Raw genomic sequence first — 20,504 nt, forward strand, 5'->3', positions numbered from 1 at the left:
CTGGAATATTATTTGTAATTGAAATTTGCCCGATTTGCTGTCATCTAGCATCAGTAACAGCTGTCTTTTTCCTAACAATTATTTATTCAGGCACCTTTTTAAAAACCAAGAGAACAGAAGGGGTACTCATATAAACGCGATAAAAACTACTAGAATGATATAAAAAAAATACTTTGCTACCAGGAGATGACAGCCCAGGGTACACTGTCCCCTCCTAGTGCCCTTACAAGTTTCCTACATTTTTCCAGAAACCTTCTAATGGCTCTCGAGTGCAAACAAGAACTCAGTGCGCAGCTGCCCACTCAACATGGTTTGATGTTTGTGTAGTGGAGTCTACAGCATCCGGCAAAAACTATAGTAAGGGGGACCGGGAATACTTTTATTTTTGGCTGTAAGTGCTCATCGTGTGTTGTACTTTCGTACCGGCTGGGTGCTCATGTGAGTGTGCGGCTTGGTTGCAAAAGAAACAAGTGAGCAAGCGCTATTGTTTAGCCAGCTGTTTTGGTCAAGGAGGTTAGCTGGCTAGCAGCGCCAGTCAGCTAACATGAACTTAGCTAGCTTGGTGAGAGCAAACAGCAGCGTCGGTTTGTTTTGGGTGATAAAATGGAGCTAAATATCCAGAGTTTGGAGCAGTCTGCAAGGATAAGACAGCGTGTCTGGTAGCATCGTATTTCAGACAAACATATGCTTTGGTATTAAAGGTTAACGCTAGCTTAGAAATAGATAGGGTCAGCTGTGATTTGACATGAGGCCGAAGCTATAATGATAACGCCGTTTCTTGCTGTTAATGGACTAAAGCACATCTTCCAACATAAAACTAACACCAAAAACTCAAAGTAGCAACTGAATTTAACACACATGCGACTCTGTGGTTGTTTTTTTCTTTAGCCGTGGCTGCGTTAACTCGTATGAATGAATCGTGCAATATTTACTAGTGTATCACTTCTCCATTGTTAGTTTGTTAAAACGTTTTAGCATCTTATGGCAGACTTCATCAGGACAGTTGTGTCCTGTCTTCCATTCAGAAATGTCGAAACAGTTATGGTGCAGAACATTCCTGTGATGTGCTGTCCGGCTCTCAGTTTTAAAGACAAGTCGCTCAAATCATTTATTTGCACACCTGCTTGGGGGAGTAGGAGTTGTGTTTGCAGGGAAGTGTCAGTCATCTCCATCTTACTGAGCCAATTATCTGTCCAACACCTTAGCTTCTCAGTTCCCAACAAGCTTACTTTAACCCATACTGTTTGTTTATGATATATCACTGTCTTCTAGGTCTGTGAAAGGAAATGACTACTTTGACTCTCTGTTCTCTATTTATTTATAACACCTATAGTTTACAAAAATCCTATAATCTTAAGTTAAATGTCCTGCTCACCTCCAAACACTCACATTTACCATCAGCCAAATACTGAAATAATATTATACTGTTATGGTTTTTGATGTCAAAGCCTCCAGCAGATATTGTATATAACATGTAGACATTCCAGGCCTTCTATAGATGTTATATTGCATATATTGAAAAAAAGTATTTGGGATCTGAAGAGTGACCTGTTTGAAAATGATATGAAACAAGTGGTTAGAAATTCTGTGACCTTTACTGTTCAAGTGCAATGGTAGTATCAATGAAATTAGCTTCAGATTTTCTTTTTGCTAAAAGAGGAGCAATGACATATTTATGGAATAATGTAAAACGATCTTAAATTCCTCATGCATCTGGACTTTGAGCTTAGTGTCATTAGTTTGTTGTGAAAGTGTTTCTCTCATGAGTATTAGCAAACTAATTCTCTGCTCATAGCTTCTCAGCATCATATAAACGTGACCAGCAGCTCTCGAGCCAACGAAGTGTTTAGAAAGAGAAGGTGGGAAATGAAAGGCAAAGAGCACAGGGTCAGTGGGTTGAACTGGGGGAAAGTATTTAGCTTTAAGAACAACATTGCATTAGTGCTAAAGCAGTGACACTGTTGTCTTTCTGTTAAGAAGAGTTTCAGAGGTTTTTTAAATTTGTTATTTAGGCTAAGGTTAGTAATTTTTGTTGTTAACCAGTATCACAGTACCTCTTCCAATCTCCCACAGTTTCCTTAATAAAGAGGCAAGTGTAACAATGTATCACCCAACGTGTGGATATTCCATCAGTACAAGTAACCCCAGTCTTCGGTTTCAGAAGTCTCTTTGTATTTGGATTGTTTTAGATAAGTCTTAGAAAGCCTAATAATTATGTTTTAATTCTGAAAGGTATCTTTAGGTCAAGTCCACAAATGTTTAGCTTCTTTGTTTAATGTGGGCCTTTGATAAAACCACATTTAATAAAAAGTTCCTGGCTCTCCACACTTTGGTGAGAGATATATAGACTGTGTTGGGAATTTTTTTGCGCAATGTCTTTCAGAGATTTCTTAATGCTTTTCTCTTATCAGACTTTCCTGGAGGCTGCCAGGTGTGATCATTGCGTTGCTGTTAGAAACACAAGGAAACTCATCTGAAGAATTTCCAGTAAGTATCTGGAGCAAACAGTTCCCAGTCTCACACCCACACCACAAATTAATAAGTGCCACATTCAAAACACACACACGCATGCTTCACACATCATTTTCCAGAATCGATTGTAAGCATTGGAGCAGCGTACATTGATAAATTACACACAAACATGTTTTGTCCGTATACTGGAAGCACCATGGTTAGCTTGCATGTATTTAAACTTGACACTTGAACTTGTGCTATGTGTGTTTTACTGCTGTTTTTTTTTTTAGCTAGTGCCAAACCATTGCATGCATTTACAGCTGTTTTTTTTCTAACTATGATATTTCTGTATCATCTTGAAGTTGCTTGCATGCCTCAGGAGAAGCCACCAGGGGGCACTCTTATGCTTTCTATTCCCCAACATCAGCCCAGTAGTCCACACTGTCCAGGGGCTTTCCTGTGAGACGTCCTGTGGTGATTTTGTGTTGGATGCTTAGTAAACATTCTGCATTGGCATGTAAACAGTACTTGCCAGCTCAGTGCTGGTTTCCTATTGCCCTCATTAACACAAGTTATCAACCAAATTCTGGTAAATTTGTGTGTGACTTTTCTTAGTTGTATTTCATTTAATATCTAAATTATATCCTTATTCCCCCTGTGGACTACCTGGAGGCATGGCATTGTGCAAGATTTGATGTTATGTTTAATACAGCTCCCTTGTTAGCACAGCTGAGATATCAATCCGTTAATTAAATAATACATCAGATCAATAACCTCATTTGGTCTTTTAGCCATGAAAGTGTTATTACGTAGATACCAATGGCTGTGTCAACATTTATTTATGTAAAACTGATTTTTTAAAAATGATAGTAAAGAACTGGAGTTTATTCTCAGACCAGTCATTTGTTCACTATACTGTTCTGCTATTTAAAAAGGCAACTGCAATCTAGACCAGAGCCAAGTCTGGCTTGCTGATTCCTACAGATAAACGTATCCCTCTCTAGAATCATCTGCTTTGATTGTGCCCGACTGAGCACATACATTTTCTCTTAATTCAAATCTCTTTGGTCTTTCCACTTCCCTCCCTCCCTGTCAAGCCTCACCGTCTCTATCTGCTTGTTATATCTACCCCCCCCCCCCCCTTCCTAAATGTCTCTGAATCCCTCCATCCTGGCCTCCCAGCTCTTATGAACAACTGGCCAGGACAGCTGGCTTTAGCAGCTGCTTGCCATCTCATTTTTGGCCTGTCTCCATCTGGACAAGTTTTCCCATAGATATGTTCTTTTGTGAGCCAGTCATTCTGTTTCTAAATCAGTCTTAATGTTATCTTTGTGTCACCATTCGGCAAAAACTACGCTAAAACCAAAATCCTGAGTTTTTTAAAATTCTTTTTGATGTTGGAAACCTTTATGATGCCTCCATTTGCTGTTGTGGATTAGACCTGCAGGCAGAATCTGCTGCCATCAATAGAATACATCCTCTTTGGGAAAAGTAGCAGTTAACAAAATAGCTATTTTCTGCATCAGCATGTTATGTTGTGTTATCAGTGTTTCTTTGTTCTCCTTTGCTCTCTTTACTTTCTGCTGACGACACCAGTATTCATCTGTGTTGCCTCTGAATGAATCCCACGTGTAATCTGTGCTATAATAGTCTGGTCTGAATCGTCTTTTGTCCATCTGCCGATAATATGAAGTAATCTTTCCTGATTGTAACTGCTGGCATTTGTCGAGAGAAACGTTCCCTGGGCAGTGGCTGTAAAGGAAACTGAGGTAATGCACGAACAGAGCGGAAAATTTTTTTTTTTTTTGTTTGTGGGAAAAAGAAGTGATAAATGGTAGACCTGTTTGAAAAGCTTGAACTATCTGCGTCTGCATTTGTACTCATTGGACATTAGATATTGATATCATCAGCCTCATAGATGAAAAAGGTGTGAGCCTTATAAGTCATGTGACTGTCTTTTTAAGAAACCTGGGCAGTCTATTTAAATTACTGCTTTAATTATGATTGTATAAGGAAGACAGAGAGAATGAGTTGTGGGACAGGTGGAACAATACTGTAAAACACATCTGGCTCAGTTTTAATATGAAATAATAGTAATACAAATGCTTGGCAGAGCTGAAACCTACTGTAGCTTTCACTGTACATTGCCTGAAACTGGAGTTACTTTTTGAGATATTGAGCTGTCAAATGGCTGCATGACCCGAGCGACCCTATGTCCGGATCCTGATGTGCAGTTGTTGGTGTTGTAATTTATCTAGCCTTACTACGAGCTGGATTCTCTGCTTTCACTCCTCGGGGTGGCACAGAGGTTAATCGGGCCGGGAGCTGGTTGCCACTGAAGGCATGGTTGCACACTTGCTGTCCATAATTCAAACTGTTGCACTCTGTTCTTTGATGTTGAGCTGAAGGATGGAGACACTGGTGGATCTTGTGGACCATGGCACCAGCCTTGCCTAATCTCTGTCTGTCTTTGTAGAGACTTCAAACTGCTACACGGTATGGATTTGTGTCTTCTGGTGCTGACAAGCTGGCTGGGCAGACTCAGTGTGAGAGAGAGGGATGTTCTCCCAGCTCTGAGGAGACAAAGCCTTTCACTATCAGGCCTGTCAGGGTCACAGACTTAGACCAGTCTGAGGTAAATATTTTGCTTTCAGTAAGGATGAAACCCAACTCAGGACTCAGATTTCAAAGTTTTCGTCCTGGCCTGGGAGAATGGTCTAACTAGTCTGTGAGAAGATTCACTTTGTAGGAAATAGACTGTCCGACCAGTTTGGTGTCCAAGTCCATATTTGCAGTTATATAATTGCATTGAGATTTGCACATGAAGCTGTTATAAGTGAGTGGGAATGAGTGGGAACACTGTTCCACATGAAGGGACCGTGAAGTGAAAATGCTCTTCTGTTCTTTTGTGAATTCTGGCAGTGGATAAACTGGCAGAACCACAAGAATGTAACTGGCATTCTGGTGTACATGGTACAATGCAAGATCATCAGGTGTTTGTGCTTTATAAGTCGGGGTGAATAATATATATATATATATGTGTGTGTGTATATATATATATATGTGAATATATGTATGTGCTGCCAATGGAGAGACCAGGATTGGAGCATTCAAATTTTCTGGCTCTGGTTGGGATTCCTGCAGCAGTGTTCTGGACAGGTTACAGGCTATTGATGGATGATTGGGGTTGGCCAGAGAAAAGGAAAGTACAGAAATCAAATCTGGATGAGATGCGAGCAGTTAAAGAGATAAATGGGCGGATTCTGGCTATGATGCAGAGATGGTGAAAAGCTATCCTGACAGTAGACCTGATGTGGGATTCAAGTGACGAGTGAAGATTGAATATGACGCCAAGGCCTGTAACCGCTTCACTTGGGTAAGGGCAAGCGTGAAGATTGGAGAGCTATGATTTAAAATGATTTGATCAATTTAATAAAGCATCTCACAGCTGTGTGTGTATATGTATATGTATATGTATATGTATATGTATATGTATATGTATATGTGTATATATATATATATATGACTGTAATTTTAGACGTCACACAAAAATTCTGTTTAGTTTACATAAAAATTTAACCTGTAAATGATTTAAGTTACAATATAATACATCTAGCGTAATGGCCGCTATGCTGTAATTTAATTTCACGAGGAATAAGATATCATAACTCAGAATTTTATGGCATTGCAGATCAAATTCAGTGCAGCTTGTCCTGTTTTGAATTAAATCCTCCAGTTAGTGAGTGAAGGATAAACAGCCAGAGTTTGATGGAGATGCTGAAAACAGTAAATGCAGAAGGAAGTGAGCAAGATCTGGTCTTATTGAAATCTTTTACTCATGTTCCCTTCGCATGACACATTTGCCTTAAAACCCAGTGTGTACGGAGGACGAATAAAGGAACGACTAATTGAAAATAAATGTGGCGTACAAGTGAGTTTCACATCCTCTGTGAGCTGAAAATAGATGTTTTTATTCCAAACTCAGTGTCTGAATCACCAGATGACTTTCTAAAATTGTTTTGACTCCTGGTGCTAGATTTATCTGCCAGCTTCCTCATCACACACACACACACGCTCGCACACGCATGCTGTGTAAATTAGTGGAAGTTTAGGGGAAATTCAGCACGCGGGCTCCAGCTGCCACACCCTTTAGTTTTTATTTCTCCTAACAGAAGATTTAAGCCCTTGATCAGCCACAAGTCTCTTGTTGTTCTTTCTGTCTTTTCCAGTCCTCATTTATCCTTAAACCAAACGTGTTTTTGGGTATTGCTTCCCCACACAACCTTTTGTAAATCACTAAGGATTATCTTATAGATATTTTAAATACCACTCAACTATGAAGCGGTACACAGGCAAATACTCAGTGTGGCATGTGGATGATCCCTCCAGGCAAACTTGAGCCTCAGGAGGACCCGAGGGATGGATCCCATTGTGACATCTCACAGACCATCCATCACATCAGCTCCTATCTCGGTGTATTTAAGGACCTCGTAACTGAAAGCAGGCTGCCCGATGGGCCCTTTTCCTTTTGGTTTCTCGGCTTTAGATTAAAGAAATTGATAGCGCCTGGTACTCCTCAAAAAGCATATGTGACCTATTACAGGCTCTGGCCACTGTACTCTGCTTTCAGCTATCTGACCTGGCGAGGGCCCTGTGTGGGGGAAGAAGTGCTCTGAGAAACAACCCCTGGCTTTTGCATCACCCAGGCCCAGAGCTTTGCCATATCACTGCCTGCACCACAGCTGTCACTGTTTGTATATTTGATATAGTGACGGATGCCGAAAGGGAACAGGTGTTGCGTATTAGTGCCACTATTTTATTCTACACCCCTCTGGAAAAAAAAAAGAGGACTACGGTCAATAGAGTTGTCAGAGTGTATCATTGTAATATATGGGAGTCTTTTAAACTTTTAAACTTCGCTTTGCTACAAGGCATTACCTTTACAGTTTTCCTAAGGAAAAGGAAGAGGCACAGAGAGGGAAAAGGAATTAATGTGGTTCAGGTGGACTGACCCCAAACACAGATCAGAAACATGGGAATGTCTTTGAACATCGACCTGCTGTCTCTTCTCTGTAGGTTTTATTGGTCTGTATTGAGTGTGTAGGAATATTAACCCCAAATGGAAACTTTTCAAATGTGGTTTTGACATTTATGTGTTACATATTAGTCAAAGATGAATTATATTCCAGTCCTACCTGATTATGTCCTGAATGATCGCCGAACTTAGACAGATTTTCTTTTTCTTACATTGTTGAGCCTATTTCTGATCACAGCAATAAAATCCAATAGTTTTATGAGCTGAACATAAATCTCAACACTGGATTTGAGACAAAAATGTGGACTTACTACCTTACATTGAGATTTTGAGTCTACCTGTGCTTTCCTGACCTGCTCCAGGCAGCTCCCCTCACACATTTGAATCCTTTGCATTGGCCTGCAGAACACAGTTTGGCTTCCCTCAGCTCACCGGTCTTGGTTTGTGTGTGTGTGTGAGACAGAGACTGAGAGTGTAAGCGAGTGGGTTGCTTCACTGCATCTTTCCTTGGTTGTTTAGCTCTGCAGACAAATCCCCACAGACAGGGGCCTGGTTCCCCCTACAGAGAGCAGCCTCATTAGGATTTGTTGCACAAACTGGAGAATGTTGACTGGCTGAGGGAGCAATGAGGCCTTCCCTCCCAGAGACACATGTTCCTCACTGCGGCCTGACCCCGGAGCCCTGGGCCTTGTCGAATCACGTTTGGCTCATACGGCTCCCAGTCAGGGGCTCACTTACCCCCGGACCAACCTTCTGCTCCCTCACTGAGGCCTGTATGCAAAACTGAGCTTATGGTTTTAATACATAGGGAAGCTTGTTGAGGCAACATAGAGGGCTGATGCTGCTATCACGAGATATGGAGCTGAGTGAGTGTTGAATCCTGTGCTGTTACTCTTAGGGTGTTATTTTAAATTGAGGTGTAGTGCAAGGTCCCTGCAGTGTGTGGTTTCATTGCCATGTACTTTGTGACAAATAACTCAGCAGTATATACAGCTCTGTTTCTGTGTGCGCTGTCAACCTCACATGTTGCTTCTGCCCTAACTGCTTCTTGTACATTGGCATACTGGTTGCTGTCCTCCTCTACTCCTCTTCTTTTCTCTGTTTCTTGATTAGCTACAGCTATCGCTTCTTGACCCTCTGTTCGCAGACGGGTCAGTTGTCTGTTGTGTTTTGTGTTTGAGAGAGAGAGGCCAGGAGGGGCTGAGTGAATTAATATGCTGTGTGTAACTCAACAATGAAATAAGATTTTACCCGTCTAAAAAAAAAAAAAGAAAAGAAAAGAAAAGAAAATCAATATTTGGTGGTCAGTGTTGATATTGTGCTCAGCCACCTCAAACACATCTGTGTATGGGAAACACTGAGTTACCTCTGTCCTGAACTTGCTTGTCCTGTCATACAGAGTGCCTTTCTTCAGTTAGAGTTGTTTAGGCTTTGTACCCTCTGGCTGTGCGGTTGTAGCTGATGCCCTCATGTGGGATCTCCTCACTCTCTTTGGGGTACTTTCTTTTGATGTGGTTAAAAAAAAGGTTTGTCATGCCTCCATCCGACATGCAAGCCTTATCTTTGCAAATAACTGTGTTGGTTTTGGCAAATCCAAACCAGTTGCATATTACTGATGCTGAATTGTTTTTAGGGACCAGCTCCTCTGTGCTCTCATTCATTCCACTTCATTGCCAAATAAAAAGGGGGCGGGAAAGACATCCAAGACACTATGTACTGTTTGTTGTTATTGGTTTATCGGTATGTCTCTAGGGAAGGTGCATGGTGAATGGACCACATTTAACTGTTTATGTTATATTAAAGGATTAGGAAAGATGGCTTTAAGTTGCATTCTGCATCACACATTTTTAAGGTTAGACTGTGAACATGTGAGTCATGTCATGATGTGTCATTGTAAGGCAGAGGTAAAGCTGTATGATTACACAGACACAGCCACCTCAATTTACTTTATAGGGGGCGTTCTCTTTATCACTTCCTCTCTCAACCATCTCAGCTGGATGTAACATCATCGTCAGTCATGTTTGGCATTGACCGTCTGCGATCTGATTAAAAGGGGCGGATAGATAATGAACAGCTTTTCCAGGTAGCGTAGATAGACGGTGTCACCTTCAGCTCGGATTAGCAAATGGAGAAAACCAAATATTGGTATAGAGGGACGCCATAAACAACGACATCATGAAAAACAATCAGCGTTTGTGCTTTAGATATGATGATGTCATGTGTAATAAGGGAACAAAGGAACAGAGGCGTCACTTCTCAGCACTGCTGAATCTGTCCCCATCTCTGCTCCGTTTTTTTCTTGTCTCCTCATTTCTTTCCGTGTCTGTCTCTCACTGTGACTCCCACCACCTTCCTGTTTCTCACACCACACAGAGGATGTAGCAAAGGTGCTCTGAAGTCTTGCTTTCTGTCAGCCCATTAGTGTTGAAGGGCTGAAAGGGCTCGCCCCCATAGGAACTGCCTTGAGCCAATGTTGAGTAATGCTGGACATATGGAATATGTAACTCTCCACTGAGCCTCAGGACCTCTCAACACATAGCCTTTGATTTCCAGCAGACTTTGCCTCAGTCACTTAACGTAACCCTGATTTCTTCCAAAAAAAAAAAAGAAGAATCAAAGTAAAAACATTTAACTATTTTTTTATAAACACATCTTCTTTTGTTGTGTCTTTTTAGATTTTCTTGATAAAGAAAGTCATTTCCTGTTGGATCTTGTGCAGTTTTACCTCACCCGTAAAACAGTGGACAAACTAGAAACAACATACAAATCAATAACCTCGAGAGCTCTTTCCCACAGTTCAAGTGGTGCAAGATGTGTGCAAAGAAACAAGGAAGAGGGGAAAACTGTGAATTTTCTCTTCTCTGAAATCAGATGATGACGTGTTTTACTGGCTGCATTGAGAATTTAGTTGACTGTGTCCTGGGGGTCAGACTGTGATTATGTTGATGGACAAATACGGATCCTGCCAGCTGACTCAGCAATAGGTGCAGGGTACAGCTCAGTCATTACTGCTGTGTGACTGTGCCAGTCTGCCCACTCAGTGCTCAGGGCAAATCCCCAAAATATTAAACTGCTGGAGGTAAAGGAATAAGGAGCATATGTGACGAATGTATATCACATCCTGTGTTACCACCCATACTGGCAAATACTGAAGGAAAGAAATGTTTCAAAATCAGCATAATATGAGCCCTTTAAAAGATCAGACACTCCCCTGTGCCCTTTCTGCTGCACCGTGACATTGTGTTTAGGAAAAATGCAGAACTGATACTTAGACGTTTTTATTCTTGTGACAGTCTTTCTATTCAGAAAATGTCATTGCCCAACTTTCTCTGTGAAACTTTTGTCACTGCTGAGTCACCTCACACAATGTCTGCATTATTTGACTGAACCTTTTGCTTTGAGCCCCTTAGTTAAATCTGGCTGCTCCCAAATGCGGACACTGCAGAGACCCATAATACCTGAGAATGTGCCCTGTGACGGAGCTGAGAGGCAGCGTGGATGGAAAACTGGATCTTAATGATCACAGATGGAGAACTGGCTTATCCTAACCCCTACAGAGCAAACTGTTTTCCTCCTCTGGCTGCTTTCATCAGAACATTGGTGCATTCAACAAGTGGTTTGCCATGAACTCGCTTTGCTTTAGTGGCCTGCTGTTGTCTTGATGGCTGTTCCATGGCACGACTTGAACTGGAAAATTATTGGAATTCATGACACGTAATAAAGAGAACGGCACCTCATTCTTCCTGGGCTACTTCTCCAGGAATAAGGATTTTCAGGGGCACACTTTATCATTAGGCAAGGTAGGCAACTGCCTGGTGTCCCCCATTAAAAGGGGCCCTCAACAGCTATAGATTTATTATTATGTTTAGATGTCTGTCCTAACTGGTACATTTTATTCAAAGCACTTAGTTTATAATTAATAATATTTATATTGTTTAAAATATGAATGTGCCACATCGACTCACTTGCCAGATGATGGGAGCACTGAGACCTCAGGAAAATGATCAGCAACGTGCTGATGTAATACAAGAAGTAATCAAATAATCAAGCAGTAAATATAGAGATACTCCACTATGAGTAAAAGTCTTTATGTTATATGTTTACATGTGTTACTGTCAGTATTATAAGTGATGCAGGAAATGATTTTAATATTCGTTTGGCTTTAAAAAAAAATCAGAGTACTTATGAACAGTCTCATATTGTATTGCTATTAAGACCAATATTATTAATTAGAGAAAGGTTGAAACGAGGCCTGTGTTTGCCTGTACAGCCCCCAAATGACTAAATCTGCCCCTGTTGATTTAATGAACCCATCACCTGGGGAGGCCCCCTGCCCCCCCCCCCCCTCCCTGTGTATCAGCTGTGACACTGAGGTCAGAACGTAATTATAAATATAAGTTTGAACCATTGTTGATTGTTACCTCATGGAAAGAAAGTACAAAATGAGTAAACCCTTTCCTTTTTGCCTGAGTTACAGCTTTGTTAGGAAGTTATTGTATCATGAAGCATGAAGATTTAATGGGGTCTCGGAGCAACTGCATCTTCAGAGCAGGCTTTGCTCCTAACACCATCATCATCATCGTCATTATATATGACCCCTCATCCTCACAGTGAAGCTGCTTCGAGTAGCACAGATTTAGTCCTCCTTCTGACACGTGTATCTCTCGCTCACTCTGTCTTTCTCTTCTTCCTCTGCTATATTCTCCTGAAAGGCGTCCAGGAGTCTGAGACCTTAATTCAATAAGAGATAAATTGGAAAAATGTGCAAATATAAGACATATTTTGGGTTCGCCGGCCAGAAGAACATTTTGAGAGTGCATTTTGTACTCCCCTTTGCAATTGAACTGCCCTCTTCCCTCCCTCATTTTCTCTCTCTGTGTGCTGTAAATCGTCCCAGAGTTCCATCTGCTCTCTCGCCGTACAACGGTCGAGAGTCTGCTCATTAGACTGACACAAACCAGAGAGGGGTTTGTAAGGGTGGGAAGGTACTCCCAGGGAGGGGTGGAGGGAGGGAAGGAGAAAGAGAGCAATCTTGGCCTGGGCCCAAGCCACTGACCCTGGAGGGCCTGTTGTTTGGGTCACAATACAAAGGTGGATGGATAGATACAGATGGCGTGATGGAGAAGTGGATGGAGGAGAGGAGGAGGAGGGCAGGGGCAGAGGGTCAGTCCAAAGCATTTCTTTTGTTTCACTGGTTGAAGATCTTCTAAGTAGAGTGATTTAACACGTCTCCCTCCCTCTCTTTATCTCTTCATCTGTCTCTGCCTCAGTCTCTTCCCTCCTTTTTCTCTTTATCCTTTCTATCGCTCTCGTCCTTTCTGTGTCCTTCTCATCAACCTTCTTATCTTCATCTCGCGCTGTACTGTTTTCCTTTTTTGTTTCCTCTGCAAACAACTGATTTTTTTTTTCCCTGACATTATTTTCGTAGAATTTCATTGGGCAAATCATGATTTAATTGTTTAAAGTTTTGCTAACATAAAGGTTCATATCTGTTTTAGATTTATGCTTTGCTGTTTTAACCTGCTACTGAGGAACCAGTTATTTTTCTTTCTCAGCGAGCAGCTTTTCCTCTCTGCAATGTTGATTAAAGTTGATAAAAAGCATGCTCCCTCCGCTGCGTGCCAGTTATATGGACACACCTGCATGCAAACAATTGCATATGGTACATACAGCCATACGCACACAGTCATGGATGTACACGCACACCCATACATGTAAATGAACCACAGCAACATTTGGCTTGCATTTTCTTGGCAGTGTCCTTTGGAGCAGTGGGGTGGAGTAGATTGAATAGGAACCCATGGGGGAAACAGTACTTCAAAGCGCTCTGTTTTTAGTAGTTTCTGTAATGCGTGTTTTGTTTTGGATTCTGGGTGGACGCAGCAGCTCTATGAGCAGAGCAGAGCTTTGAGTGGCTGACTGTGACCCTGGCCAGTCCCTGGTTAGCGGCTGTGGGCAGCTGAGGATTCTGGCAGAACTGTCAGCCTGGCTTCAGCATGCCGGTATATTTACTAATGGCACTCACTTGGGTGTTGGCAACTCCTCAGTCCCCACTACATGGTCTCTGTGGTCCACGCTGCATGATTGTGTTGGGTAGAGGCAGGATGTACAGAGCTGTTTTTAACACAGGCCTGAAATCCAAGCACCACTGAGCAGCACCTTTTTATTACACCACATTATTGTTTCCACTTCGCCAAATGATTTTCTTTCCATCCCTTAGTTTAAAGTTGATATTAACTGACAACGATTTTAATCATTGATTAATCCACCGGTTATTTTTGGTTGTGTGTAAAACTCAAAGGTTCAGAGTTCTTACTTGTAACTTCAGGGTCACACACAGTGTGGGAACTTTGAGCGTGGAGTTTTAACACACCGTTTTCTGCTCTGTGTCTGTACACAGATGTTCATAACAGCGCTTCTTTTTTCACAGTGTCTTTGTGTAACCTCACCAGTGATATCACTTGTCCACAGACTTTAGTCACACAGTCAGAGGTGGATTTTAAGGGTTTATAGAGGTTGATTTACAACTACAGACTATGGAATTATTTGTGAACATTACTGCACAAGCTCAAAATCTTTTTGACCCTAATTTGATCCCACAGAGAAGTCACCATTTTGCAGAAATGAAGTTTTATGGTTAAACTTATTGCAAAGTTACATTATCTGGGAGACTTTTATGTTTTTTTTGTTGAATATAACTGAGGATATCCTTAAAAAAAATATTGTGAAACTAAGGTCATTGCAGACATAGTAGATGTATGTTATCAATACAGATTTTATTTACTTTTTTAAACTATTTATTTATTTATTTATTTTGAAATTACACTATTTGGCAGCAAGAGCTGCAGCGTAATTTTTGCAGTGCACTTCCCAGTGATTACTTGGCAGTCGAACACTACGGCCATTACTGTTTTTCCTGTAGGCTTTACTTCTCCCATTTATTCCAAAGAAACTGGCTTTACTGCAAACATAAAATGTGTAATTTCCTGTGTGCTGGAGTTTTTACACAAAACACATATCAATTTTTAATGAAATGGGTGTGGATCGGTTTCCCTGTTTTGCTGTGCCACTTGAATTTAGACAGTAACAAAACATATTTTTAAATAAAAAAAATCACAGGGAAACACTTAAATGAGACTAGTGTTTAATGCCTCTTACTAATGGGACGTGTAGCATAGTTGCACATTATCAGTTTCATGTTAATGAAAGCAGTCTTCTTTAAAACAATCTGGCTTCTTTAGACTCCAAGGCCTATGAGGACATGGGGCTTGAAGCCAGAGAACTCCTCCTCTGAAAGCATCAGAGCCCATACATGTACAGATGAATGCACACAACTCTTGGCAAGGATGTCCAAGTCTTACGTCACCCTGTAGGACTCTACTCTTGATCATTCCTGGCTGCCAGTGCAGACGAGAGCCCCCTCACAGGATGTCCTCAGCTGTCAAGGCCAACTGAAGAGTATTTCACTGCTTAGTGTTTGTTGATGTCCTTGTGTGTCTTTCCTTGGCGTTATTGGATGTAAACACAAATTTTCTGTTTTATCAGCTTTGTCTCTGTGTGTGTTTGAGATGAATGGTTGAGGTTTAATCTTTCTTTATACATAAATACACACATAATGAGTTAATAATTGAATATTTTTTTACAGGAGTCTAGAAGTCATAGTATTTTGTTACTGATGTTGGAGTATAATCCTGCTGACAGATTGTATGTAGAAATACTGGGTGCACTCTTACAAGTCCCAGAGTACACTTGAGTCTGGCCTCTGTCAGCTGTCAACAATACTATGGCAGCTTTGACCTGAGCTGTGCCATCCCTTCTGTTAGCGTAAGCACAGCAGGTTTATAGACCTCTGGAGACCATGTGCTTCAGTCAGGCCTGTGTCTTCGTTTGGTGGACGTAATTGTGATTTGTGGAGTTTTTGTCTCTGGGGTCAATCACATTCTCATTTAGAGACTGATTGTGGTTCAGGTTAATGTCGTGATTACCCCAGCATTTCATGGATCGGTGGATTTTTCAGTGACGTGGTTTGAGTGTGATTTACAGCGTGAACCCCCCCCTTCCCATCTCTGCTGTCACTTTTTTGGAGATGCTGTCCAGTGGGCGGGGAGGGGGGGTGCTTTGAAAACATGATAAATGGAAAGGTGCAAATTTTGATTTCAGACCATAAGCAGACACCACAAACTCTACAGTTTTTACGTCAGCTATATGAAAACATTGGCTTAGCTCCTGTATACACATCTGTGTCTTGTTTTGGTGTGTAGTCTTCCCAGAATACTAAAGCATAATGGAACTACCATGAGATGAAGTTTACTTAATAGTTTACTTAATAACAGGGAGTTATTTCTCCTAAGTCTCATGAATCCTTTCAAATAATGGCTTATTGTTGCTAACCTGCTGTCACACTCACTTATCCATCTGATTCACTTCCATCACACCCTTCCTTCTCCATCCTCTCTTATTAGAGAAACAGAACTAGCTTTGTTTTTGTAATAATCACTTGGGCCTAAATTACATTTCCAAAGCTTGGAGGTCACAACAACTTCCCCTCTGGGGTTTGATTTAAGTGGCACTTAGGCCCGCTACTGTAGCTAATCACAAGGATTTATAGAGTGCATCACCAAGAGGCTGGAGGACCAAGGAATGTTTTTTGGCACCCCGCTGCAGGTGTTACAAACCTCTTTTCTTTCGTCCTGTCTTTCTTTTCCGTCGTCTATTATAGCTGCTGATGGAAGGCAGCTGGAAGACCTCGCTTGTTCTCCACTTGTTGGGTTAAAAGGGGTCTCTGTTGGTGGAACATAATGCTGGCAGCACCCTCCTCCTCCTCCTGTCGCTGATCACTGCCCAGTCCGGAAAGTCCTACACGTAAAGCTTTCATAATTACATTGATCTTGAGGGGGGCCTTTTACGACCTGCTGACGCATTCAATCACATGTCAGCATGGCTCTTGTTAAGGGCTTCTGTGTTTTACATATTCCAAGTTCATGTTCAGTTGTTAGCCGTTCTCGTGTTTCTGGTAATTGGGAGTTTTCACATGGCCCTGAAGGAGAGGAGTAAAGGATGGAGAATGGAGGAAAGGGAAGGAGGAAGAAGAAAACGAGGGGGAGGGAGCAGCGTGGATGGACCAAGAGGGGGTTCTTGCTCAGTTGAGAGGAAGACTGTCAGAAACACCAGAGGCATGTGCTATGAGATCCAGATGTTGTAACCCCCAACATTAACCCAACCCCTTCATCCCTGTGTCTACTGTATGTAACCATAGCGATGGATTACATTGTGTCCTCTTGGATATCACTTGTGTTCGCACCATCATCCATGGTGCCTCTCTGTTTTGTTTTCAAGGCTAAATACAGGAAGTCATTATTAAGCTCTGCCTTATCCAAGGAAACATATCTGTTCCCCCCTCCCTCCTCTGGCCCTCTTTGAATTTCCACCCGATCACGTCTTTGGTCTGGTTTGAGTGAATGCAACAGCGGGCCAGAGCTAATGAGCTCGCTGTGATCTAAGAGCAATGCCATCTATAGGCATTCACCCCAGCCTATGCCAAATGCCAAACACTTAACCTGGAAATAGGAGGGAGTGATAGAAGAAAACCCTCACATGAGAGCCTTAAAGGGGCCTTACTTCCAGAATTTAAATCTGATTATTTGATGGTTTTGTCCACAAAAAATCCCTCAAGAAAGTTAGGATAATTTGCAGCGCAACAGTGTAAATCCATGAAGAATTAGCCCCAAGATGGATGACGAGGTTAAATGAAAGTGAGGGGTGACACAGGAGGATTGTTCTTAGTGTTAGCTCTTGCTCATCTTCCCCGCTCCTCTCTTTCCACCTAATCTGCCCCTCCCCTCCTCCCCCTCCCCATCCTCCTCTTCTCCAAGTAACCTTTGGCATGAGAGGTCAGCGTTGTGTTCCAGCATGGTGACCTTTGGTAATGAGAAGGCAGGTTAGTGGGCGACCTGGAAGCGCTTTGTCCACCTCTCCTGGGAACACAAACAGTGACGGTGTAAGGCACACAGGAACAGCTGCAAGGCTGCCGTCTTGTGTGCTCCGGCCTGCTCTGACGCCCATTTGTCATTTCAGTGGAAAAATCAGAAATACAAACGAAAGACAGATCTCCTTGACTGATTCTCTCTGTGAGTGTCAGGGCACTGTGCTCCCAACAGATTCTGTGTGATCTTTGAGAAGGTACGGCTGTCTGAAAATTGATTTAGGTAAGGTGATTTAGGCTTAACTTTGAAAATCGTTGCATGTTAATGATTAATTTATTGATAATATCAGATGACACATTTCCTTGTGACTAAGGCGTCAAGCCACTGTCTTGTTGACCTTTCTTTGAGGCTCAGTACCGCCCAGTTTCCAAAGAACCAGCTCCTTTGTGATCTCTGAAACCCTGCTTCTACTAACCTGCTCTTCTCTTTATCTGTTTACAGTGTTTAAGAAGCACTAGAGGCAGTGATCCAGGTGTGTGGGTGGATGTGTTCTTGCTTTCGGATGTGGGTATTAATCTCTGTTTGCACTTTGGTCAAACTATTCTAAAACTCTGTAAGGGTAGGTTCAGTCAGGCAGCTTGTATAGTTTGTGATTGGATTAACTCTGTGGGCTGACTTTACTTTTAAGTTCATTCATCCCTTTTAACCCCAAACTCCTTCATCCTGTGATCATTTCATTTGTTTAGTCCACATTACCATAGCCTGTTTTGGTCTTGCTGTTGCCTTTCCATGCTCTCTCCCTACGCCACTGCTTTCATCACTGGAGATCTCCCATGTTGATATCCATATGTCACCTGATACAGGCTTAATTTTTTTTTTTTGGCTTTTAAAAATCGACTTGCCCTGTCTCAGCTCCTGTGTGCTTTACATATCTGGCATGAAATCGAACAGCTGAAAAAAGACACAAGTGGAGAGAGGAGCAGGGTAGATGCTTCTTGGCGGGCGTCCATGAAGTGCAGAGATTGCTAATCTGCTTGCACAGCCTGTTCCATTTCTCTTTTCCTTGACTTTGGAGTACTCGAGAAAAAGGGCGTCCTTCAGTGCTCTTTAAACTACATGTAGCATTTTACTAGCATGTAAATTCACAACATATCACTGACCCACCAGTGGAAAATATCAAGGAGGGCCAGGGAGAAAAGGGGGAATGAGTGTGAATGGCAAAGAGCCACGATAATTGTTGGCATTGATCCCCTACTGAACAAGCAAAGTTTTCTCAAGGCTGCTTGCGTTTGTGTTGATCCCAGAGAGAGAGCGTGCTCTGGCTTTTCACGCTTTTCATTTTCTACTTGAAAGTGGTGCAGTTACGAGGCAGCTTTGATCCCTCACAGTTGGAAGAGGCTTCCATTTGTACAGAATGAGACAGTAAGCCCTTTGGAATCCTATAGGCAGTTAGTCATTTCTTCGAAGTACAACTCAAAATAATCTTTGACAATGCTAAAAGAGGAGGGATTACAGTGTGCTCAGAGGTAGTTGGTGTCTTCCTGCAGAACAAATCAGACCAATGTATCGTCTTCATAGCTAATGATTGGGTGTCACTCATTATTCAGACAAAACCTATGAGCGATGAGTGAGGGCCTTTCATTCTTGTTGAGTCTGATGAGGTCACTGGAAAATATGGTTTTATGAAAGTGTTTTCATGTATGAATGCTTCATGTCATTACATGTTTGCTACTGGTTATGAATAGCTGAATGAATGAATGACTGAATAGTTAGTCTGGCTGAATATGTATGTGTTTATGCCCTTTGACATAGAGATGTCAGTATATAACATGTCTGCAGGACACTTGCTAACCTGGAGCCAGAGGTGCAGGAATAAACCAGACTTCAGTGATGTCTGTCTGGAGATGGCTCTCACTCAGAGGAAATGAGTCTATGTTACACAGACATTGCTCAAATTCCTCCCCTTGTGTCATCGCCGCTAAAGCAAATAGTGGCTTAGGGGAAAGGATTCTGCCACTGAATCAACAGATTGTTTGTGTCTTCACAGGCTCAAAGGGAACGTTTTCAGAATCGTGGAAAGGTAGGAATTTGGGGAGTAGTTCCTTTTAGCCTAACCCTCTGCTTGTGAAAACAGTGACTTGAGTTAGCCCCTTCCCTGGAATAGCGCTATTGCTAATGCTTCGTGTCTCTGCCTTCAATTTTGAAGTTTTGAAGGGAGTTTGGCACAGGGAGGGAGATTCCTGGACTTGAATCCCCAGTATTTGAGTGACTCTTTTGGAAATGAGAGCAGACTGTGACTCGAGCCATTGGATTAATTGGTGCATGCATGTGTGGCCGGGGCCTACCACTGACCTGGGGTAGATGGGAATTGTCTGCGAGATGGTTGTATGCCAGTTAATTAGGGTAAGCCTGGGTCTTCCTGGGACTAAATCAGCATGGAGGCCTTGGCTTCTCCACAGCAATGCACTATTGTCACATGTTTGTAGTTAGCAACACTGAAGAAGATGGACGGAAAATAACAAAGAAAAGAATCTATAATAGCACCTTTACGTTATCCTGAACTTATCAGTCAAATGTTAATTGATTTAATTATTTCTTCTTTTATATATATATATATATATATCTTCACCCTGCCCCATCCTCATCTTCAAAACTCAAAGGGTCATGCTTTTTTCCTATCCTCCACTACAGGCACCATTTTATCTCATGTACTCTAGTCAACACATTGATGTTTTCTTTTCTGAAGGAAACCTTTTAAAGTAAAACCCACGCAACAACTGAAGAAGAAGTTAAGTTAAGGGTCATCTCTGTTGTTTGCGTGTATCTCAGTGTCTGTGTCAGTGCTGTAAAACCTGATTTATTTTCTTGTCAAAAATTGATAACATTCCTTCCCATTTCTGTTAATACAGACCACATGGGACACATAGAAAACACTCGATATGCATGGAACATAAAGTCATATCTGGAGAAAAAAAACAAAACAGGGAACATGTTCTTGATTAAAAAGTCATTTTAGTACAGGCTTGCTTTACATGCTTATCTTGTGTGTGCCAAGAAGTGAAAATAGTGTGGATTTGAGCTGCTGTTTCTCC

General features: G+C 41.8%; 1 protein-coding gene across 3 annotated transcripts in view; it reads left to right on the plus strand.

The window, feature by feature from the left end:
* disp1 (dispatched homolog 1 (Drosophila)) overlaps positions 1-20,504 on the plus strand; it is a 92,317-nt gene that overhangs the window by 18,007 nt on the left and 53,806 nt on the right. The window contains exons 1-2 of one of the 3 annotated variants that reach the window (XM_041063984.1): positions 297-357; positions 2,412-2,487. The gene's annotated coding sequence lies outside the window, so the exon portion shown is untranslated. Of the gene's footprint in view, positions 1-296; positions 392-2,411; positions 2,488-20,504 lie in introns of those variants that run through there. The other 2 variants (XM_041063982.1, XM_041063981.1) reach the window with 2 other exon arrangements.

Source organism: Toxotes jaculatrix, chromosome 19 (genome assembly GCF_017976425.1).
Source record: "Toxotes jaculatrix isolate fToxJac2 chromosome 19, fToxJac2.pri, whole genome shotgun sequence".
NCBI classification, from domain to species: Eukaryota; Metazoa; Chordata; class Actinopteri; family Toxotidae; genus Toxotes; species Toxotes jaculatrix.